Genomic DNA, 26,463 nt, shown 5'->3' on the forward strand with positions numbered 1-26,463 from the left:
TAATCTGTGAACTATCAGAGTGTTGATGAACCACTGAAATTGCATTGGGATTGAATACAACAGTCACCATGCGCACTTTCGTCCATGGGAGCAATGTCTCAAACAGTCTACGTTTTGATTGTTCCCTGTAAGACCAGTAGTAGTTTCCGATGCACATCTGGAGGCATTCTGTAATCTGTTGACCTTCAAAGTGTTGATGAAACACAGAAATTGCATCGGGATTGAATACAACAGTCACCACGCGCCCTTTCCTCCACGGGAGTAATGTCTCAAACAGTCTACGCTTTGATCGTTCCCTGGAAGACCACTAGTAGTTTCCGATGCACATGTGGTGGCATTCTGTAATCTGTGGACTATCAGAGTGTTGATGTAACACAGAAATTGCATCGGGGTTGAATACAACAGTCACCATTCGAACTTTCCTCCATTGGAGTGATGTCTCAAACAGTCCACGCTTTGATCGTTCCCTGGAAGGCCAGTAGTAGCTTCCGATGCACATCTGGTGGCCTTCTGTAATCTGTGGACTATCAGAGTGTTGATGAACCACAGAAATTGCATTGGGATTGAATACAACAGTCACCATGCGCACTTTCCTCCATGGGAGCAATGTCTCAAACAGTCTACGCCTTGATCGTTCCCTGTAAGACCAGTAGTAGTTTCCGATGCACATCTGGAGGCATTCTGTAATCTGTTGACCTTCAAAATTTTGATGAAACACAGGAATTGCATCGGGATTGAATACAGCAGTCACCATGCGCACTTTCCTCCATGGGAGTAATGTCTCAAACAGTCTACGCTTTGATCGTTCCCTGGAAGACCAGAAGTAGTTTCCGATGCACAACTGGAGGCATTCTGTAATCTGTGGACTATCAGAGTGTTGATGAAACACGGATATTGCATCGGTATTGAATACAACAGTCACCAATGCGCACTTTCCGCCACGGGAGAAATGTCTCAATCAGTCTACGCTTTGATCGTTCCCTGGATGACCATTTTTAATTTCTGATGCACATCTGGAAGCATTCTGTATTCTGTGGACTATAAGACTGTTGATGAAACACAGAAATTGCATCGGGATTGAATACAACAGTCTCCATGCGCACTTTCCTCAATGGGAGTAGTGTCTCAAACAGTCTAAGTTTTGATCGTTCCCTTGAAGACCAGTAGTAGTTTCCGATTCGCATCTGGAGGCATTCTGTAATCTGTGGACTATCAGAGTGTTGATTACCACAGAAATTGCATTGGGATTGAATACAACAGTCACCATGCGCACTTTCCTCCATGGGAGCAATGTCTCAAACAGTCTACGCTTTGATCGTTTCCTCTAAGACCAGTAGTAGTTTCCGATGCACATCTGGAGGCATTCTGTAATCTGTTGACCTTCAAAGTGTTGATGAAACACAGAAATTGCATCGGGATTGAATACAGCAGTCACCATGCGCACTTTACTCCATGGGAGTAATGTCTCAAACAGTCTACGCTTAGATCGTTCCCTGGAAGACCAGTAGTAGTTTCCGATGCACATCTGTAGGCATTCTGTAATCTGTGGACTATCAGAGTGTTGATGAACCACAGAAGATGCATCGGGATTGAATACAACAGTCACCATGCGCACTTTCCTCCATGGAAGTAATATCTCAAACAGTCTACGCTTTGATCGTTCCCTGGAAGACCAGTATTAGTTTCCGATGCACATCTGGTGGCATTCTGTAATCTGTGGACCATCAGAGTATTGATGAAACATAGAAATTGCATCGGGATTGAATACAACAGTCACCACGCGCATTTTCCTCCACGGGAGTAATGTTCAAACAGTCTACGCTTTGATCGTTCCCTGGAAGACCACTAGTAGTTTCCGATGCACATCTGGTGGCATTCTGTAATCTGTGGACTATCAGAGTGTTGATGAAACACAGAAATTGCATCGGGATTGAATACAACAGTCATCATCCGTACTTTCCTCCATGGGAGTAATGTCTCAAACAGTCTACGCTTTAATCGTTCCCTGTAAGACTAGAAGTAGTTTCCGACGCACATCTGGAGGCATCCTGTAATCTGTGGACTATCAGAGTGTTGATGAAACACAGATATTGCATCGGGATTGAATACAACAGTCACCATGCGCACGTTTCTCCATGGGAGTAGTGTTTTAAACAGTCTACGCTTCGATCGTTCCCTTGAAGACCAGTAGTAGTTTCCGATGCACATCTGGAGGCATTCTGTAATCTGTGGACCATCAGAGTGTTGATGAACCACAGATATTGCATTGGGATTGAATACAACAGTCACCATGCGCACTTTCCTCCATGGGAGCAAAGTCTCAAACAGTCTACGTTTTGATCTTTCCCTGTAAGAACAGTAGTAGATTCCGATGCACATCTGGAGGCATTCTGTAATCTGTTGACCTTCAAAGTGTTGATGAAACACAGAAATTGCATCGGGATTGAATACAGCGGTCACCATTCGCACTTTCCTAAACGGGAGTAATGTCTCAAATAGTCCACGCTTTGAACGTTCCCTGGAAGGCCAGTAGTAGCTTCCGATGCACATCTGGTGACCTTCTGTAATCTGTGAACTATCAGAGTGTTCATGAAACACTGAAATTGCATCTGGATTGAATACAACAGTCACCATGCGCACTTTCCTCCATGGGAGTAATGTCTCAGTTTACGCTTTGATCGTTCCCTGGAAGACCAGTGGTAGTTTCCGATGCACATCTGGAGGCATTCTGTAATCTGTGGACTATCAGAGTGTTGATGAAACACAGAAATTGCATCGGGATTGAATACAACAGTCGCCATGCGCACTTTCCTCCATGGGAGGAATGTCTCAAACAGTCTACGCTTTGATCGTTCCCTGGAAGACCAGTAGTAGTTTCCGATGCACATCTGGAGGCATTCTGTAATCTGAGGACTATCAGACTGTTGATGAAACACAGAAATTCCATCGGGATTGAATACAACAGTCACCATGCGCAATTTCCTCCATGGGAGTAATGTCTCAAACAGTCTACGCTTTGATCGTTCCCTGGAAGACCAGTAGTAGTTTCCGATGCACATCTGGAGGGATTCTGTAATCTGTGGACTATCAGAGTGTTGATGAAACACAGATATTGCATCGGGATTGAATACAACAGTCAACAATGCGCACTTTCCTCCACGGGAGAAATGTCTCAAACAGTCTACACTTTGATCGTTCCCTGTAAGACCAGTAGTAGTTTCCGATGCACATCTGGAGGCATTCTGTAATCTGTTGACCTTCAAAGTGTTGATGAAACACAGAAATTGAATCGGGATTGAATACAACAGTCACCACGCGCCCTTTCCTCCACGGGAGTAATGTCTCAAACAGTCTACGCTTTGATCGTTCAATGGAAGACCACTAGTAGTTTCCGATGCACATGTGGTGGCATTCTGTAATCTGTGGACTATCAGAGTGTTGATGAAACACAGAAATTGCATCGGGGTTGAATACAACAGTCACCATTCGAACTTTCCTCCATTGGAGTGATGTCTCAAACAGTCCACGCTTTGATCGTTCCCTGGAAGGCCAGTAGTAGCTTCCGATGCACATCTGGTGGCCTTCTGTAATCTGTGGACTATCAGAGTGTTGATGAACCACAGAAATTGCATTGGGATTGAATACAACAGTCACCATGCGCACTTTCCTCCATGGGAGCAATGTCTCAAACAGTCTACGACTTGATCGTTCCCTGTAAGACCAGTAGTAGTTTCCGATGCACATCTGGAGGCATTCTGTAATCTGTGGACCATAAGACTGTTGATGAAACACAGAAATTGCATCGGGATTGAATACAACAGTCACCATGCACACATTCCTCCATGGGAGCAATGTCTCAAAGAGTTTACGCTCTGATCGTTGCCTGGAAGACCAGTAGTAGTTTCCGATGCACATCTGGAGGCATTCTGTAATCTGTGGACTATCAGAGTGTTCATGAAACACAGATATTGCATCGGGATTGAATACAACAGTCAACAATGCGCACTTTCCTCCACGGGAGAAATGTCTCAAACAGTCTACACTTTGATCGTTCCCTGGAAGACCAGTAGTAGTTTCCGATGCACATCTGGAGGCATTCTGTAATCTGTGGACTATAAGACTGTTGATGAAAGACAGAAATTGCATCGGGATTGAATACAACAGTCACCATGCGCACTTTCCTCCATGGGAGTAGTGTCTCAAACAGTCTACGATTTGATCGTTCCCTGGAAGACCAGTAGTAGTTTCCGATTCACATCTGGAGGCATTCTGTAATCTGTGGACTATCAGAGTGTTGATTACCACAGAAATTGCATTGGGATTGAATACAACAGTCACCATGCGCACATTCCTCCATTGGAGCAATGTCTCAAACAGTCTACGCTTTGATCGTTCCTTCTAAGACCAGTAGTAGTTTCCAAAGGACATCCGGAGTCATTCTGTAATCTGTTGACCTTCAAAGTGTTGATGAAACACAGAAATTGCTTCGGGATTGAATACAGCAGTCACCATGCGCACTTTCCTCAAAGGGGAGTAATGTCTCAAACAGTCTACGCTTTGATCGTTCCCTGGAAGACCAGTGGTAGTATCCGATGCACATCTAAAGGCATTCTCTAATCTGTGGACTATCAGAGTGTTGATGAAACACAGAAATTGCATCGGGTTTGAATACAAAATTCACCATACGCACTTTCCTCCATAGGAGTGATGTCTCAAGCAGTCTACGCATTGATCGTTCCCTGGAAGACCAGTAATAGTTTGCGATGGACATCTGGTCTCATTCTGTAATCTGTGGACCATCAGAGTGTTGATGAAACACAGAAATTTCATCGGGATTGAATACAACAGTCCCCATGCGCACTTTCCTCCATGGAAGTAATGTCTCAAACAGTCTACGCTTTAATCGTTCCCTGGAAGACCAGAAGTAGTTTCCGATGCACATCTGGAGGCATTCTGTAATCTGTGCACTATCAGAGTGTTGATGAAACACAGATATTGCATCGGGATTGAGTACAACAGTCACCATGCGCACGTTCCTCCATGGGACTAGTGTCTCCAACAGTCTACGCTTTGATCGTTCCCTTGAAGACCAGTATTAGTTTCCGATGCACATCTGGAGGCATTCTGTAATCTGTGAACTATCAGAGTGTTGATGAACCACTGAAATTGCATTGGGATTGAATACAACAGTCACCATGCGCACTTTCGTCCATGGGAGCAATGTCTCAAACAGTCTACGTTTTGATTGTTCCCTGTAAGACCAGTAGTAGTTTCCGATGCACATCTGGAGGCATTCTGTAATCTGTTGACCTTCAAAGTGTTGATGAAACACAGAAATTGCATCGGGATTGAATACAACAGTCACCACGCGCCCTTTCCTCCACGGGAGTAATGTCTCAAACAGTCTACGCTTTGATCGTTCCCTGGAAGACCACTAGTAGTTTCCGATGCACATCTGGTGGCATTCTGTAATCTGTGGACTATCAGAGTGTTGATGAAACACAGAAATTGCATCGGGATTGAATACAACAGTCATCATCCGGACTTTCCTCCATGGGAGTAATGTCTCAAACAGTCTACGCTTTAATCGTTCCCTGTAAGACTAGAAGTAGTTTCCGACGCACATCTGGAGGCATCCTGTAATCTGTGGACTATCAGAGTGTTGATGAAACACAGATATTGCATCGGGATTGAATACAACAGTCACCATGCGCACGTTTCTCCATGGGAGTAGTGTTTTAAACAGTCTACGCTTCGATCGTTCCCTTGAAGACCAGTAGTAGTTTCCGATGCACATCTGGAGGCATTCTGTAATCTGTGGACCATCAGAGTGTTGATGAACCACAGATATTGCATTGGGATTGAATACAACAGTCACCATGCGCACTTTCCTCCATGGGAGCAAAGTCTCAAACAGTCTACGTTTTGATCTTTCCCTGTAAGAACAGTAGTAGATTCCGATGCACATCTGGAGGCATTCTGTAATCTGTTGACCTTCAAAGTGTTGATGAAACACAGAAATTGCATCGGGATTGAATACAGCGGTCACCATTCGCACTTTCCTAAACGGGAGTAATGTCTCAAATAGTCCACGCTTTGAACGTTCCCTGGAAGGCCAGTAGTAGCTTCCGATGCACATCTGGTGACCTTCTGTAATCTGTGAACTATCAGAGTGTTCATGAAACACTGAAATTGCATCTGGATTGAATACAACAGTCACCATGCGCACTTTCCTCCATGGGAGTAATGTCTCAGTTTACGCTTTGATCGTTCCCTGGAAGACCAGTGGTAGTTTCCGATGCACATCTGGAGGCATTCTGTAATCTGTGGACTATCAGAGTGTTGATGAAACACAGAAATTGCATCGGGATTGAATACAACAGTCGCCATGCGCACTTTCCTCCATGGGAGTAATGTCTCAAACAGTCTACGCTTTGATCGTTCCCTGGAAGACCAGTAGTAGTTTCCGATGCACATCTGGAGGCATTCTGTAATCTGAGGACTATCAGACTGTTGATGAAACACAGAAATTCCATCGGGATTGAATACAACAGTCACCATGCGCAATTTCCTCCATGGGAGTAATGTCTCAAACAGTCTACGCTTTGATCGTTCCCTGGAAGACCAGTAGTAGTTTCCGATGCACATCTGGAGGGATTCTGTAATCTGTGTTCTATCAGAGTGTTGATGAAACACAGATATTGCATCGGGATTGAATACAACAGTCAACAATGCGCACTTTCCTCCACGGGAGAAATGTCTCAAACAGTCTACACTTTGATCGTTCCCTGTAAGACCAGTAGTAGTTTCCGATGCACATCTGGAGGCATTCTGTAATCTGTTGACCTTCAAAGTGTTGATGAAACACAGAAATTGAATCGGGATTGAATACAACAGTCACCACGCGCCCTTTCCTCCACGGGAGTAATGTCTCAAACAGTCTACGCTTTGATCGTTCAATGGAAGACCACTAGTAGTTTCCGATGCACATGTGGTGGCATTCTGTAATCTGTGGACTATCAGAGTGTTGATGAAACACAGAAATTGCATCGGGGTTGAATACAACAGTCACCATTCGAACTTTCCTCCATTGGAGTGATGTCTCAAACAGTCCACGCTTTGATCGTTCCCTGGAAGGCCAGTAGTAGCTTCCGATGCACATCTGGTGGCCTTCTGTAATCTGTGGACTATCAGAGTGTTGATGAACCACAGAAATTGCATTGGGATTGAATACAACAGTCACCATGCGCACTTTCCTCCATGGGAGCAATGTCTCAAACAGTCTACGACTTGATCGTTCCCTGTAAGACCAGTAGTAGTTTCCGATGCACATCTGGAGGCATTCTGTAATCTGTTGACCTTCAAAATATTGATGAAACACAGGAATTGCATCGGGATTGAATACAGCAGTCACCATGCGCACTTTCCTCCATGGGAGTAATGTCTCAAACAGTCTACGCTTTGATCGTTCCCTGGAAGACCAGAAGTAGTTTCCGATGCACAACGGGAGGCATTCCGTAATCTGTGGACTATCAGAGTGTTGATGAAACACAGATATTGCATCGGTATTGAATACAACAGTCACCAATGCGCACTTTCCGCCACGGGAGAAATGTCTCAAACAGTCTACGCTTTGATCGTTCCCTGGATGACCATTTGTAATTTCTGATGCACATCTGGAAGCAATCTGTAATCTGTGGACTATAAGACTGTTGATGAAACACAGAAATTGCATCGGGATTGAATACAACAGTCACCATGCGCACTTTCCTCCATGGGAGTAGTGTCTCAAACAGTCTAAGCTTTGATCGTTCCCTTGAAGACCAGTAGTAGTTTCCAATTCACATCTGGAGGCATTCTGTAATCTGTGGACTATCAGAGTGTTGATTACAACAGAAATTGCATTGGGATTGAATACAACAGTCACCATGCGCACTTTCCTCCATTGGAGCAATGTCTCAAACAGTCTACGTTTGATCGTTTCCTCTAAGACCAGTAGTAGTTTTCGATGCACATCTGGAGGGATTCTGTAATCTGTTGACCTTCAAAGTGTTGATGAAACACAGAAATTGCATCGGGATTGAATACAGCAGTCACCATGCGCACTTTACTCCATGGGAGTAATGTCTCAAACAGTCTACGCTTAGATCGTTCCCTGGAAGACCAGTGGTAGTTTCCGATGCACATCTGTAGGCATTCTGTAATCTGTGGACTATCAGAGTGTTGATGAAACACAGAAATTGCATCGGGATTGAATACAACAGTCACCATGCGCACTTAACTCCATGGAAGTAATATCTCAAACAGTCTACGCTTTGATCGTTCCCTGGAAGACCAGTATTAGTTTCCGATGCACATCTGGTGGCATTCTGTAATCTGTGGACCATCAGAATATTGATGAAACATAGAAATTGCATCGGGATTGAATACAACAGTCACCACGCGCATTTTCCTCCACGGGAGTAATGTCTCAAACAGTCTACGCATTGATAGTTCCCTGGAAGACCACTAGTAGTTTCCGATGCACATCTGGTGGCATTCTGTAATCTGTGGACTATCAGAGTGTTGATGAAACACAGAAATTGCATCGGGATTGAATACAACAGTCACCATCCGGACTTTCCTCCATGGGAGTAATGTCTCAAACAGTCTACGCTTTAATCGTTCCCTGGAAGACTAGAAGTAGTTTCCGACGCACATCTGGAGGCATTCTGTAATCTGTGGACTATCTGAGTGTTGATGAAACACAGATATTGCATCGGGATTGAATACAACAGTCACCATGCGCACGTTCCTCCATGGGAGTAGTGTTTTAAACAGTCTACGCTTCGATCGTTCCCTTGAAGACCAGTAGTAGTTTCCGATGCACATCTGGAGGCATTCTGTAATCTGTGGACTATCAGAGTGTTGATGAACCACAGTTATTGCATTGGGATTGAATACAACAGCCACCATGCGCACTTTCCTCCATGGGAGCAAAGTCTCAAACAGTCTACGCTTTGTTCTTTCCCTGTAAGAACAGTAGTAGATTCCGATGCACATCTGGAGGCATTCTGTAATCTGTTGACCATCAAAGTGTTGATGAAACACAGAAATTGCATCGGGATTGAATACAACAGTCGCCATGCGCACTTTCCTCCATGGGAGTAATGTCTCAAACAGTCTACGCTTTGATCGTTCCCTGGAAGACCAGTAGTAGTTTCCGATGCACATCTGGAGGCATTCTGTAATCTGTGGACTATAAGACTGTTGATGAAACACAGAAATTGCATCGGGATTGAATACAAATGTCACCATGCGCACTTTCCTCCACGGGAGCAATGTCTCAATGAGTTTACGCTTTGCTCGTTCCCTGGAAGACCAGTAGTAGTTTCCGATGCACATCTGGAGGCATTCTGTAATCTGAGGACTATCAAACTGTTGATGAAAAACAGAAATTGCATTGGGATTGAATACAACAGTCACCATGCGCACTTACCTTCAATGGAGCAATGTCTCAAACAGTCTACGATTGATCGTTCCCTGGAAGACCAGTAGTAGTTTCCGATGCACATCTGGTGGCATTCTGTAATCTGTGGACCATCAGAGTGTTGATGAAACACAGAAATTGCATCGGGATTGAATACAGCGGTCACCATTCGCACCTTCCTAAACGGGAGTAATGTCTCAAGCAGTCCACGCTTTGAACGTTCCCTGGAAGGCCAGTAGTAGCCTCCGATGCACATCTGGTGGCCTTCTGTAATCTGTGAACTATCAGAGTGTTCATGAAACACTGAAATTGCATCTGGATTGAATACAACAGTCACCATGCGTACTTTCCTCCATGGGAGTAATGTCACAGTTTACGCTTTGATCGTTCCCTGGAAGACCAGTGGTAGTTTCCGATGCACATCTGCAGGCATTCTGTAATCTGTGGACTATCAGAGTGTTGATGAAACACAGAAATTGCATCGGGATTGAATACAACAGTCGCCATGCGCACTTTCCTCCATGGGAGTAATGTCTCAAACAGTTTACGCTTTGATCGTTCCCTGGAAGACCAGTAGTAGTTTCCGATGCACATCTGGAGGATTCTGTAATCTGAGGACTATCAGACTGTTGATGAAACACAGAAATTTCATCGGGATTGAATACAACAGTCGCCATGCGCAATTTCCTCCATGGGAGTAATGTCTCAAACAGTCTACGCTTTGATCGTTCCCTGGAAGACCAGTAGTAGTTTCCGATGCACATCTGGAGGCATTCTGTAATCTGTGGACTATAAGACTGTTGATGAAAGACAGAAATTGCATCGGGATTGAATACAACAGTCACCATGCGCACTTTCCTCATTGGGAGTAGTGTCTCAAACAGTCTACGCTTTGATCGTTCCCTGGAAGACCAGTAGTAGTTTCCGATTCACATCTGGAGGCATTCTGTAATCTGTGGACTATCAGAGTGTTGATTACCACAGAAATTGCTTTGGGATTGAATACAACAGTCACCATGCGCACATTCCTCCATTGGAGCAATGTCTCAAACAGTCTACGCTTTGATCGTTCCCTCTAAGACCAGTAGTAGTTTCCGATGGACATCCGGAGGCATTCTGTAATCTGTTGACCTTCAAAGTGTTGATGAAACACAGAAATTGCTTCGGGATTGAATACAGCAGTCACCATGCGCACTTTCCTCAATGGGGGTAATGTCTCAAACAGTCTACGCTTTGATCGTTCCCTGGAAGACCAGTGGTAGTTTCCGATGCACATCTAAAGGCATTCTCTAATCTGTGGACTATCAGAGTGTTGATGAAACACAGAAATTGCATCGGGATTGAATACAACAGTCACCATGCGCACTTTCCTCCATGGAAGTAATGTCTCAAACAGTCTACGCTTTAATCGTTCCCTGGAAGACCAGAAGTAGTTTCCGATGCACATCTGGAGGCATTCTGAAATCTGTGGACTACAGAGTGTTGATGAAACACAGATATTGCATCGGGATTGAGTACAACAGTCACCATGCGCACGTTCCTCCATGGGACTAGTGTATCCAACAGTCTACGCTTTGATCGTTCCCTTGAAGACCAGTAGTAGTTTCCGATGCACATCTGGAGGCATTCTGTAATCTGTGGACTATAAGACTGTTGATGAAAGACAGAAATTGCATCGGGATTGAATACAACAGTCACCATGCGCACTTTCCTCCATGGGAGTAGTGTCTCAAACAGTCTACGCTTTGATCGTTCCCTGGAAGACCAGTAGTAGTTTCCGATTCACATCTGGAGGCATTCTGTAATCTGTGGACTATCAGAGTGTTGATTACCACAGAAATTGCATTGGGATTGAATACAACAGTCACCATGCGCACATTCCTCCATTGGAGCAATGTCTCAAACAGTCTACGCTTTGATCGTTCCCTCTAAGACCAGTAGTAGTTTCCGATGGACATCCGGAGGCATTCTGTAATCTGTTGACCTTCAAAGTGTTGATGAAACACAGAAATTGCTTCGGGATTGAATACAGCAGTCACCATGCGCACTTTCCTCAATGGGGGTAATGTCTCAAACAGTCTACGCTTTGATCGTTCCCTGGAAGACCAGTGGTAGTTTCCGATGCTTATCTAAAGGCATTCTCTAATCTGTGGACTATCAGAGTGTTGATGAAACACAGAAATTGCATCGGGATTGAATACAACAGTCACCATGCGCACTTTCCTCCATGGAAGTAATGTCTCAAACAGTCTACGCTTTAATCGTTCCCTGGAAGACCAGAAGTAGTTTCCGATGCACATCTGGAGGCATTCTGTAATCTGTTGACCTTCGAAGTGTTGATGAAACACAGAAATTGCATCGGGATTGAATACAACAGTCACCACGCGCCCTTTCCTCCACGGGAGTAATGTCTCAAAGAGTCTACGCTTTGATCGTTCAATGGAAGACCACTAGTAGTTTCCGATGCACATGTGGTGGCATTCTGTAATCTGTGGACTATCAGAGTGTTGATGAAACACAGAAATTGCATCGGGGTTGAATACAACAGTCACCATTCGAACTTTCCTCCATTGGAGTGATGTCTCAAACAGTCCACGCTTTGATCGTTCCCTGGAAGGCCAGTAGTAGCTTCCGATGCACATCTGGTGGCCTTCTGTAATCTGTGGACTATCAGAGTGTTGATGAAACACAGAAATTGCATCGGGATTGAATACAACAGTCACCATGCGCAATTTCCTCCATGGGAGTAATGTCTCAAACAGTCTACGCCTTGATCGTTCCCTGTAAGACCAGTAGTAGTTTAAAATGCACATCTGGAGGCATTCTGTAATCTGTTGACCTTCAAAATTTTGTTGAAACACGGGAATAGCATCGGGATTGAATACAGCAGTCACCATGCGCACTTTCCTCCATGGGAGTAATGTCACAAACAGTCTACGCTTCGATCGTTCGCTGGAAGACCAGAAGTAGTTTCCGATGCACAACTGGAATCATTCTGTAATCTGTGGACTATCAGAGTGTTGATGAAACACAGATATTGCATCGGTATTGAATACAACAGTCACCAATGCGCACTTTCCGCCACGGGAGAAATGTCTCAAACAGTCTACGCTTGGATCCTTCCCTGGATGACCATTTGTAATTTCTGATGCACATCTGGAAGCATTCTGTAATCTGTGGACTATAAGACTGTTGATGAAACACAGAAATTGCATCGGGATTGAATACAACAGTCACCATGCGCACTTTCCTCCATGGGAGTAGTGTCTCAAACAGCCTAAGCTTTGATCGTTCCCTTGAAGACCAGTAGTAGTTTCCGATTCACATCTGGAGGCATTCTGTAATCTGTGGACTATCAGAGTGTTGATTACAACAGAAATTGCATTGGGATTGAATACAACAGTCACCATGCGCACTTTCCTCCATTGGAGCAATGTCTCAAACAGTCTACGCTTTGATCGTTTCCTCTAAGACCTGTAGTAGTTTCCGTTTCACATCTGGAGGCATTCTGTAATCTGTTGACCTTCAAAGTGTTGATGAATCACAGAAATTGCATCGGGATTGAATACAGCAGTCACCATGCGCACTTTACTCCATGGGAGTAATGTCTCAAACAGTCTACGCTTAGATCGTTCCCTGGAAGACCAGTGGTAGTTTCCGATGCACATCTGTAGGCATTCTGTAATCTGTGGACTATCAGAGTGTTGATGAAACACAGAAATTGCATCGGGATTGAATACAACAGTCACCATGCGCACTTTCCTCCATGGAAGTAATGTCTCAAACAGTCTACGCTTTGATCGTTCCCTGGAAGACCAGTATTAGTTGCCGATGCACATCTGGTGGCATTCTGTAATCTGTGGACCATCAGAGTATTGATGAAACATAGAAATTGCATCGGGATTGAATACAACAGTCACCACGCGCATTTTCCTCCACGGGAGTAATGTCTCAAACAGTCTACGCATTGATAGTTCCCTGGAAGACCACTAGTAGTTTCCGATGCACATCTGGTGGCATTCTGTAATCTGTGGACTATCAGAGTGTTGATGAAACACAGAAATTGCATCGGGATTGAATACAACAGTCACCATCCGGACTTTCCTCCATGGGAGTAATGTCTCAAACAGTCTACGCTTTAATCGTTCCCTTGAAGACTAGAAGTAGTTTCCGACGCACATCTGGAGGCATACTGTAATCTGTGGACTATCACAGTGTTGATGAAACACAGATATTGCATCGGGATTGAATACAACAGTCACCATGCGCACGTTCCTCCATGGGAGTAGTGTTTTAAACAGTCTACGCTTCGATCGTTCCCTTGAAGACCAGTAGTAGTTTCCGATGCACATCTGGAGGCATTCTGTAATCTGTGGACTATCAGAGTGTTGATGAACCACAGATATTGCATTGGGATTGAATACAACAGTCACCATGCGCACTTTCCTCCATGGGAGCAAAGTCTCAAACAGTCTACGCTTTGTTCTTTCCCTGTAAGAACAGTAGTAGATTCCGATGCACATCTGGAGGCATTCTGTAATCTGTTGACCTTCAAAGTGTTGATGAAACACAGAAATTGCATCGGGATTGAATACAGCAGTCACCATTCGCACTTTCCTAAACGGGAGTAATGTCTCAAACAGTCCACGCTTTGAACGTTCCCTGGAAGGCCAGTGGTAGCTTCCGATGCACATCTGGTGGCCTTCTGTAATCTGTGAACTATCAGAGTGTTCATGAAACACTGAAATTGCATCTGGATTGAATACAACAGTCACCATGCGCACTTTCCTCCATGGGAGTAATGTCTCAGTCTACGCTTTGATCGTTCCCTGGAAGACCAGTGGTAGTTTCCGATGCACATCAGGAGGCATTCTGTAATCTGTGGACTATCAGAGTGTTGATGAAACACAGAAATTGCATCGGGATTGAATACAACAGTCGCCATGCGCACTTTCCTCCATGGGAGTAATGTCTCAAACAGTCTACGCTTTGATCGTTCCCTGGAAGACCAGTAGTAGTTTCCGATGCACATCTGGAGGCATTCTGTAATCTGAGGACTATCAGACTGTTGATGAAACACAGAAATTCCATCGGGATTGAATACAACAGTCACCATGCGCAATTTCCTCCATGGGAGTAATGTCTCAAACAGTCTACGCTTTGATCGTTCCCTGGAAGACCAGTAGTAGTTTCCGATGCACATCTGGAGGCATTCTGTAATCTGTGGACTATAAGACTGTTGATGAAACACAGAAATTGCATCGGGATTGAATACAAATGTCACCATGCGCACTTTCCTCCACGGGAGCAATGTCTCAATGAGTTTACGCTTTGCTCGTTCCCTGGAAGACCAGTAGTAGTTTCCGATGTACATCTGGAGGCATTCTGTAATCTGAGGACTATCAAACTGTTGATGAAAAACAGAAATTGCATTGGGATTGAATACAACAGTCACCATGCGCACTTACCTTCAATGGAGCAATGTCTCAAACAGTCTACGATTGATCGTTCCCTGGAAGACCAGTAGTAGTTTCCGATGCACATCTGGTGGCATTCTGTAATCTGTGGACCATCAGAGTGTTGGTGAAACACAGAAATTGCATCGGGATTGAATACACCAGTACCACGCGCACTTTCCTCCACGGGAGTAATGTCTCAAGCAGTTTACGATTTGATCGATCCCTGGAAGACCACTAGTAGTTTCCGATGCACATCTCGTGGCATTCTGTAATCTGTGGACTATCAGAGTGTTGATGAAACACCGAAATTGCATCGGGATTGATTTCACCATGCGCACTTTCCTAAACGGGAATAATGTCTCAAACAGTCTACGCTTTGATTGTTCTCTGAAAGACCAGTAGTAGTTTCTGATGCACATCTGCTGGCACTCTGTAATCTGTGGACTATCAGAGTGTTGATGAAACACAGAAATTGCATCGCGATTGAATACAACAGTCACCATCTGGACTTTCCTCCTCGGGAGTAATGTCTCAAACAGTCTACGCTTTGATTGTTCTCTGGAAGACCAGTAGTAGTTTCCGATGCACATCTGGTGGCATTCTGTAATCTGTGGACTAACAGAGTGTTGATGAAACACAGAAATTGCATCGGGATTGAATACAACATTTACCATGCGCACTTTACTCCATGGGAGTAATGTCTCAGATAGTCTACGCTTTGATCGTTCCCAGGAAGACCAGTTGTAGTTTCCGATGCACTTCTGGAGGCATTCTGTAATCTGTGGACTATCAAAGTGTTGATGAAACACAGAAATTGAATCGGAATTCAATACAACAATCACCATGCGCACTTCCCTAGATGGGAGTAATGTCTCAAACAGTCTACGCTTTGATCGTTCCCTGGAAGACCAGAAGTAGTTTCCGATGCACATCTGGAGGTATTCTGTAATCTGTGGACTATCAGAGTGTTGATGAAACACAGAAATTGCATCGGGATTGAATACAACAGTCGCCAAGCGCACTTTCCTCCATGGGAGTAGTGTCTCAAACAGTCTACGTTTTGATCGTTCCCTATAAGACCAGTAGTAGTTTCCAATGCACATCTGGAGGCATTCTGTAATCTGTGGACTATCAGAGTGTTGATGAACAACCGAAATTGCATTGGGATTAAATACAACAGTCTCCATGCGCACTTTCCTACATGGCGAGCAATGTCTCAAACAGTCTACGCTTTGATCGTTCCATGGAAGACCAGTAGTAGTTTCAGATGCACATCTGGAGGCATTCTGTAATCTGCTTACCTTCAAAGTGTTGATTAAACACAGAAATTGCATCGGGATTGAATACAGCGGTCACCATGCGCACTTTCCTCCATGGGAGTAATGTCTCAAACAGTCTACGTTGTGATCGTTCCCTGGAAAACCAGTGGTAGCTTACGATGCACATCTATAGGCATTCTGTAATCTGTGGACTATCAGAGTGTTGATGAAACACAGAAATTGCATCGGGATTGAATACAACAGTCACCTTGCGCACTTTCCTCCATGGGAGTAATGTCTCAAACAGTCTACGCTTTGATCGTTCCCTGGAAGACCAGTAGTAGTTTCCGATTCACATCTGGAGGCCATCTGTAATCTGTTTACTATCAGACTGTTGATGAAACACAGAAATACCATCGGGATTGAATACAACAGTCACCATGCGCACTTTCCTCCATGGGAGTAATGTGTCAAACAGTCTACGATTTGATCGTTCCCTGGAAGACCAGTAGTAGTTTCCGATGCACATCTGGAGGCATTCTGTAATCTGTGGACTATCAGACTGTTGATGAAACACAGAAATTGCATCGGGATTGAATACAACAGTCACTACGCGCATTTTCCTCCATGGGAGTAATGTCTCAAACAGTCAACGCTTTGATCGTTCCCTGGAAAACCAGTAGTAGTTTCCGATTCACATCTGGAGGCATTCTGTAATCTGTGGAGTCTCAGAGTGTTGATGAAACACAGAAATTGCATCGGGATTGAATACAACAGTCACCATGCGCACTTTCCTCCATGGGATTAATGTCTCAAACAGTCTACGCTTTGATCGTTCCCTGGAAGACCAGTAGTAGTTTCCGATGCACATCTGGAGGCATTCTGTAATCTGAGGACTATCAGACTGTTGATGAAACACAGATATTTCATCGGGATTGAATACAACAGTCACCATGCGCACTTTCCTCCATGGGAATAATGTCTCAAACAGCCTAAGCTTTGATCGTTCCCTGGAAGACCAGTAGTAGTTTCCGATGCACATCTGGAGGCATTCTGTAATCTGTGGACTATAAGACTGTTGATGAAACACACAAATTGCATCGGGATTGGATACAAATGTCACCATGCGCACTTTCCTCCACGGGAGCAATGTCTCAAAGAGTTTACGCTTTGCTCGTTACCTGGAAGACCAGTAGTAGTTTCCGATGCACATCTAGAGGCATTCTGTAATGTGAGGAGTATCAGACTGTTGATGAACCACAGAAATTGCATTGGGATTGAATACAACAGTCACCACTCGCACTTTCCTCCACGGGAGTAATGTCTCAAACAGTCTACGCTTTGATCGATCCCTGGAAGACCAGTAGTAGTTTCCGATGCACATCTGGTGGCATTCTGAAATCTGTGGACTTTCAGAGTGTTGATGAAAAACAGAAATTGCATCGGGATTGAATACAACATTCACCATTCGCACTTTCGTCCATGGGAGTAATGTCTCAAACAGTCCACGCTTTGATCGTTCCCCGGAAGACCACAAATAGCTTCCGATGCACATCTGGTGGCCTTCTGTAATCTGTGGACTATCAGAGTGTGGATGAAACACAAAAATTGCATCGGGATTGAATACAACAGTCACCATGCGCACTTTCCTCAATGTGAGTAATGTCTCAAACAGTCTACGCTTTGATCGTTCCCAGGAAGACCAGTAGTAGTTTCCGATGCACTTCTGGAGGCATCCTGTAATCTGTGGACTATCAAAGTGTTGATGAAACGCAGAAATTTAATCGGAATTGAATACAACAATCACCATGCGCACTTACCTTCAATGGAGCAGTGTCTCAAACAGTCTACGATTGATCGTTCCCTGGAAGACCAGCAGTAGTTTCCGATGCACATCTGGTGGCATTCTGTAATCTGTGGACCATCAGAGTGTTGGTGAAACACAGAAATTGCATCGGGATTGAATACAACAGAACCACGCGCACTTTCATCCACGGGAGTAATGTCTCAAACAGTTTACGCTTTGATCGATCCCTGGAAGACCACTAGTAGTTTCCGATGCACATCTGGTGGCATTCTGTAATCTGTGGACTATCAGAGTGTTGATGAAACACCGAAATTGCATCGGGATTGAATTCACCATGCGCACTTTCCTAAACGTGAGTAATGTCTCAAACAGTCTACGCTTTGATTGTTCTCTGAAAGACCAGTAGTAGTTTCTGATGCACATCTGCTGGCATTCTGTAATCTGTGGACTATCAGAGTGTTGATGAAACACAGAAATTGCATCGCGATTGAATACAACAGTCACCATCTGGACTTTCCTCCTCGGGAGTAATGTCTCAAACAGTCTACGCTTTGATTGCTCTCTGGAAGACTAGTAGTAGTTTCCGATGCACATCTTGTGGCATTCTGTAATCTGTGGAATAACAGAGTGTTGATGAAACACAGAAATTGCATCGGGATTGAATACAAGAGTTACCATGCGCACTTTACTCCATGGGAGTAATGTCTCAAACAGTCTACGCTTTGATCGTTCCCAGGAAGACCAGTTGTAGTTTCCGATGCACTTCTGGAGGCATTCTGTAATCTGTGGACTATCAAAGTGTTGATGAAACACAGAAATTGAATCGGAATTGAATACAACAATCACCATGCGCACTTCCCTAGATGGGAGTAATGTCTCAAAGAGTCTACGCTTTGATCGTTCCCTGGAAGACCACAAGTAGTTTCCGATGGACATCTGGAGGTATTCTGTAATCTGTGGACTATCAGAGTGTTGATGAAACACACGAATTGCATCGGGAATGAATACAACAGTCGCCAAGCGCACTTTCCTCCATGGGAGTAGTGTCTCAAACAGTCTACGCTTTGATCGTTCCCTTGAAGACCAGTAGTAGTTTCCGCTGCACATCTGGAGGCATTCTGTAATCTGTGGACTATCAGAGCGTTGATGAACCACAGAAATTGCATTGGGATTAAATACAACAGTCACCATGCGCACTTTCCTACATGGCGAGCAATGTCTCAAACAGTCTACGCTTTGATCGTTCCATGGAAGACCAGTAGTAGTTTCAGATGCACATCTGGAGGCATTCTGTAATCTGTTTACCTTCAAAGTGTTGATTAAACTCAGAAACTGCATCGGGATTGAATACAGCGGTCACCATGCGCACTTTCCTCCATGGGAGTAATGGCTCAAACAGTCTACGTTTTGATCGTTCCCTGGAAAACCAGTGGTAGCTTACGATGCACATCTATAGGCATTCTGTAATCTGTGGACTATCAGAGTGTTGATGAAACACAGAAATTGCATCGGGATTGAATACAACAGTCACCTTGCGCACTTTCCTCCATGGGAGTAATGTCTCAAACAGTCTACGCTTTGATCGTTCCCTGAAAGACCAGTAGTAGTTTCCGATGCACATCTGGAGGCATTCTGTAATCTGTTTACTATCAGACTGTTGATGAAACACAGAAATTCCATCGGGATTGCATACAACAGTCACCATGCGCACTTTCCTCCGTGGGAGTAATGTCTCAAACAGTCTACGCTTTGATCGTTCCCTGGAAGACCAGTAGTAGATTCCGATGCACATCTGGAGGCATTCTGTAATCTGTGGACTATACGACTGTTGATGAAACACAGAAATTGCATCGGGATTGGATACAAATGTCACCATGCGCACTTTCCTCCACGGGAGCAATGTCTCAAAGAGTTTACGCTTTGCTCGTTCCCTGGAAGACCAGTAGTAGTTTCCGATGCACATCTGGAGGCATTCTGTAATGTGAGGACTATCAGACTGTTGATGAACCACAGAAATTGCATTGCGATTGAATACAACAGTCACCACGCGCACTTTCCTCCACGGGAGTAATGTCTCAAACAGTCAACGCTTTGATCGATCCCTGGAAGACCAGTAGTAGTCTCCGATGCACATCTGGTGGCATTCTGAAATCTGTGGACTTTCAGAGTGTTGATGAAAAACAGAAATTGCAATGGGATTGAATACAACATTCACCATTCGCACTTTCGTCCATGGGAGTAATGTCTCAAACAGTCCACGCTTTGATCGTTCCCCGGAAGACCACAAATAGCTTCCGATGCACATCTGGTGGCCTTCTGTAATCTGTGGACTATCAGAGTGTGGATGAAACACAGAAATTGCATCGGGATTGAATACAACAGTCACCATGCGCACTTTCCTCAATGTGAGTAATGTCTCAAACAATTTACGACTTGATCGTTCCCTGGAAGACCAGTAGTAGTTTCCGATGCACAGCTGGTAGCATTCTGTAATCTGTGGACTATCAGAGTGATGATGAAACACAGAAATTGCATCGGGATTGAATTCACCAAGCGCACATTCCTAAACGGGAGTAATGTCTCAAACAGTTTACGCTTTGATTGTTCTCTGAAAGACCACTAGTAGTTTCTGATGCACATCTGCTGGCATTCTGTAATCTGTGGACTATCAGAGTGTTGATGAAACACAGCAATTGCATCGGGATTGAATACAACAGTCACCATCTGGACTTTCCTACTCGGGAGTAATGTCTCAAACAGTCTACGCTTTGATTGTTCTCTGGAAGACCAGTAGTAGTTTCCGATGCACATCTGGTGGCATTCTGTAATCTGTGGACTAACAGAGTGTTGATGAAACACAGAAATTGCATCGGGATTGAATACAACAGTTACCATGCGCACTTTACTCCATGGGAGTAATGTCTCAAACAGTCTACGCTTTGATCGTTCCCAGGAAGACCAGTTGTAGTTTCCGATGCACTTCTGGAGGCATTCTGTAATCTGTGGACTATCAAAGTGTTGATGAAACACAGAAATTGAATCGGAATTGAATACAACAATCACCATGCGCACTTCCCTAGATGGGCGTAATGTCTCAAACAGTCTACGCTTTGATCGTTCCCTGGAAGACCAGTAGTAGTTTCCGATGCACATCTGGAGGCATTCTGTAATCTGTTTACTATCAGACTGTTGATGAAACACAGAAATTCCATCGGGATTGAATACAACAGTCACCATGCGCACTTTCCTCCATGGGAGTAATGTGTCAAACAGTCTACGCTTTGATCGTTCCCTGGAAGACCAGTAGTAGTTTCCGATGCACATCTGGAGGCATTCTGTAATCTGTAGACTATCAGACTGTTGATGAAACACAGATATTCCATCGGGATTGAATACAACAGTCACCACGCGCATTTTCCTCCATGGGAGTACTGTCTCAAACAGTCTACGCTTTGATCGTTCCCTGGAAGACCAGTAGTAGTTTCCGATTCACATCTGGAGGCATTCTGTAATCTGTGGACTCTCAGAGTGTTGATGAAACACAGATATTGCATCGGGATTGAATACAACAGTCACCATGCGCACTTTCCTCCATGGGATTAATGTCTCAAACAGTCTACGCTTTGATCGTTCCCTGGAAGACCAGTAGTAGTTTCCGATGCACATCTGGAGACATTCTGTAATCTGAGGACTATCAGACTGTTGATGAAACACAGAAATTCCATCGGGATTGAATACAACATTCACCATTCGCACTTTCGTCCATGGGAGTAATGTCTCAAACAGTCCACGCTTTGATCGTTTCCCGGAAGACCACAAATAGCTTCGGAAGCACATCTGGTGGCCTTCTGTAATCTGTGGACTATCAGAGTGTGGATGAAACACAGACATTGCATCGGGATTGAATACAACAGTCACCATGCGCACTTTCCTCAATGTGAGTAATGTCTCTAACAATTTACGACTTGATCGTTCCCTGGAAGACCAGTAGTAGTTTCCGATGCACAGCTGGTAGCATTCTGTAATCTGTGGACTATCAGAGTGTTGATGAAACACAGAAATTGCATCGGTATTGAATTCACCAAGCGCACTTTCCTAAACGGTAGTAATGTCTCAAGCAGTCTACGTTTTGATTGTTCTCTGGAAGACCAGTAGTAGTTTCCGATGCACATCAGGTGGCATTCTGTAATCTGTGGACTAACAGAGTGTTGATGAAACACAGAAATTGCATCGGGATTGAGTACAACAGTCACCATGCGCACTTTACTCCATGGGAGTAATGTCTCAAACAGTCTACGCCTTGATCTTTCCCAGGAAGACCAGTAGTTGTTTCCGATGCACTTCTGGAGGCATTCTGTAATCTGTGGACTATCAAAGTGTTGATGAAACACAGAAATTTAGTCGGAATTGAATACAACAATCACCATGCGCACTTCCCTCCATGGGAGTAATGTCTCAAACAGTCTACGCTTTGATCGTTCCCTGGAAGACCAGAAGTAGTTTCCGATGCACATCTGGAGGTATTCTGTAATCTGTGGACTATCAGAGTGTTGATGAAACACAGAAATTGCATCGGGATTGAATACACCAGTCGTCATGCGCACTTTCCTCCATGGGAGTAGTGCCTCAAACAGTCTACGCTTTGATCGTTCCCTTGAAGACCAGTAGTAGTTCCCGATGCACATCTGGAGGCATTCTGTAATCTGTGGACTATCAGAGTGTTGATGAACCACAGAAATTGCATTGGGATAAAATACAACTGTCACCATGCGCACTTTCCTCCATGGCGAGCAATGTCTCAAACAGTTTACGCTTTGATCGTTCCCTGGAAGACCAGTAGTAGTTTCCGATGCACATCTGGAGGCATTCTGTAATCTGTTGACCTTCAAAGTGTTGATTAAACACAGAAACTGCATCGGGATTAAATACAGCGGTCACCATGCGCACTTTCCTCCATGGGAGTAATGTCTCAAACAGTCTACGTTTTGATCGTTCCCTGGAAAACCAGTGGTAGCTTACAATGCACATCTATAGGCATTCTGTAATCTGTGGACTATCAGAGTGTTGATGAAACACAGAAATTGCAAAGGGATTGATTACAACAGTCACCTTGCGCACTTTCCTCCATGGGACAAATGTCTCAAACAGTCTACGCTTTGATCGTTCCCTGGAAGACCAGTAGTAGTTTCCGATGCACATCTGGAGGCATTCTGTAATCTGTGGACTATCAGACTGTTGATGAAACACAGAAATTCCATCGGGATTGAATGCAACATTCACCACGCGCACTTTCCTCAATGGGAGTAATCTCTCAAACAGTCTACGATTTGATCGTTCCCTGGAAGACCAGTAGTAGTTTGCGATGCACATCTGGAGGCATTCTGTAATCTGTGGACTATCAGACTGTTGATGAAACAAAGAAATTCCATCGGGATTGAATACAACAGTCACCACGCGCATTTTCCTCCATGGGAGTAATGTCTCAAACAGTCTACGACTTGATCGTTCCCTGGAAGACCAGTAGTAGTTTCCGATGCACATCTGGAGGCATTCTGTAATCTGTGGACTCTCAGAGTGTTGATGAAACACAGAAATTGCATCGGGATTGAATACAGCAGTCACCATGTGCACTTTCCTCCATGGGAGTAATGTCTCAAACAGTCTACGTTTTGATCGTTCCCTGGAAGACCAGTGGTAGTTTCCGATGCACATCCGGAGGCATTCTGTAATCTGTGGACTATCAGAGTGTTGATGAACACAGAAATTGCATCGGGATTGAATACAACAGTCGCCATGCGCACTTTCCTCCATGGGAGTAATGTCTCAAACAGTCTACGCTTTGATCGTTCCCTGGAAGACCAGTAGTAGTTTCCGATGCACATCTGGAGGCATTCTGTAATCTGAGGACTATCAGACTGTTGATGAAACACAGAAATTCCATCGGGATTGAATACAACAGTCACTATGCGCACTTTCCTCCATGGGAGTAATGTCTCAAACAGTCTACGCTTTGATCGTTAACTGGAAGACCAGTAGTAGTTTCCGATGCACATCTGGAGGCATTCTGTAATCTGTGGACTATAAGACTGTTGATGAAACACAGAAATTGCATCGGGATTGAATACAAATGTCACCATGCGCACTTACCTTCAGGGGAGCAATGTCTCAAACAGTCTACGATTGATCGTTCCCTGGAAGACCAGTAGTAGTTTCCGATGCACATCTTGTGGCATTCTGTAATCTGTGGACCATCAGAGTGTTGGTGAAACACAGAATTTCCATCGGGATTGAATACAACAGTCACCACGCGCACTTTCCTCCACGGGAGTAATGTCTCAAACAGTCTACGCTTTGATCGATCCCTGGAAGACCAGTAGTAGTTTCCGATGCACATCTGGTGGCATTCTGTAATCTGTGGACTGTCAGAGTGTTGATGAGAAACAGAAATTGCATCGGGATTAAATACAACATTCACCATTCGCACTTTCGTCGATGGGAGTAATGTCTCAAACAGTCCACGCTTTGATCAATCCCTGGAAGACCACAAATGGCTTCCGATGCACATCTGGTGGCCTTCTGTAATCTGTGGACTATCAGAGTGTTGATGAAACACAGAAATTGCATCGGGATTGAATACAACAGTCGCCATGCGCACTTTCCTCCATGGGAGTAGTGCCTCAAACAGTCTACGCTTTGATCGTTCCCTTGAAGACCAGTAGTAGTTTCCGATGCACATCTGGAGGCATTCTGTAATCTGTGGACTATCAGAGTGTTGATGAACCACAGAAATTGCATTGGGATTAAATACTGCAGTCACCATGCGCACTTTCCTCCATGGCGAGCAATGTCTCAAACAGTCTACGCTTTGATCGTTCCCTGCAAGACCAGTAGTAGTTTCCGATGCACATCTGGAGGCATTCTGTAATCTGTTGACCTTCAAAGTGTTGATTAAACACAGAAATTGCATCGGCAATGAATACAACATTCACCATGCGCACTTTCCTCAATGGGAATAATGTCTCAAACAGTCTACGATTTGATCGTTCCCTGGAAGACCAGTAGTAGTTTGCGATGCACATCTGGAGGCATTCTGTAATCTGTGGACTATAAGACTGTTGATGAAACACAGAAATTGCATCGGGAAAGAATACAACAGTCACCATACGCACTTTCCTCCATGGGAGTAATGTGTCAAACAGTCTACGCTTTGACCGTTCCCTGGAAGACCAGTGGTAGCTTACGATGCACATCTATAGGCATTTTGTAATCTGTGGACTATCAGAGTTTTGATGAAACACAGAAATTGCATCGGGATTGAATACAACAGTCACCATGCGCACTTTCCTCCATGGGAGTAATGTCTCAAACAGTCTACGCTTTGATTGTTCCCTGGAAGACCATTAGTAGTTTCCGATGCACATCTGGAGGCATTCTGTAATCTGTGGACTATCAGACTGTTGATGAAACACAGAAATTCCATCGGGATTGAATACAACAGTTACCACGCGCATTTTCCTCCATGGGAGTAATGTCTCAAACAGTCTACGCTTTGATCGTTCCCTGGAAGACCAGTAGTAGTTTCCGATGCACATCTGGAGGCATTCTGTAATCTGTGGACTATCAGAGTGTTGATGAAATACAGAAATTGCATTGGGATTAAATACAACAGTCACCATGCGCACTTTCCTCCATGGCGAGCAATGTCTCAAACAGTCTATGCTATGTACGTTCCCTGCAAGACCAGTAGTAGTTTCCGATGCACATCTGGAGGCATTCTGTAATCTGTTGACCTTCAAAGTGTTGATTAAACACAGAAATTGCATCGGGATTGAATACAGCGGTCACCATGCGCACTTTCCTCCATGGGAGTAATGTCTCAAACAGTCTACGTTTTGATCGTTCCCTGGAAAACCAGTGGTAGCCTACGATGCACATCTATAGGCTTTTTGTAATCTGTGGACTATCAGAGTGTTGATGAAACACAGAAATTGCATCGGGATTGAATACAACAGTCACCTTGCGCACTTTCCTCCATGGGAGTAATGTCTCAAACAGTCTACGCTTTGATCGTTCCCTGGAAGACCAGTAGTAGTTTCCGATGCACATCTGGAGGCATTCAGTAATCTGTGGACTATCAGACTGTTGATGAAACACAGAAATTCCATCGGGATTGAATACAGCGGTCACCATGCGCACTTTCCTCCACCGGAGTAATGTCTCAAACAGTCTACGCTTTGATCGTTCCCTGGAAGACCAGTAGTAGTTTCCGATGCACATTTGGTGGCATTCTGTAATCTGTGGACTATCAGAGTGTTGATGAAACACAGAAATTGCATTGGGATGAATTCAACATGCGCACTTTCCTCCACTGGCGTAATGCCTCAAACAGTCTACGATTTTATTTTTCCCTGGAAGACCAGCAGTAGTTTCCGATGCACATCTGGTGGCATTCTGTAATCTGTGGTCTAT

Source organism: Schistocerca gregaria, unplaced genomic scaffold (assembly GCF_023897955.1).
Source record: "Schistocerca gregaria isolate iqSchGreg1 unplaced genomic scaffold, iqSchGreg1.2 ptg000169l, whole genome shotgun sequence".
Taxonomy (NCBI): Eukaryota; Metazoa; Arthropoda; class Insecta; order Orthoptera; family Acrididae; genus Schistocerca; species Schistocerca gregaria.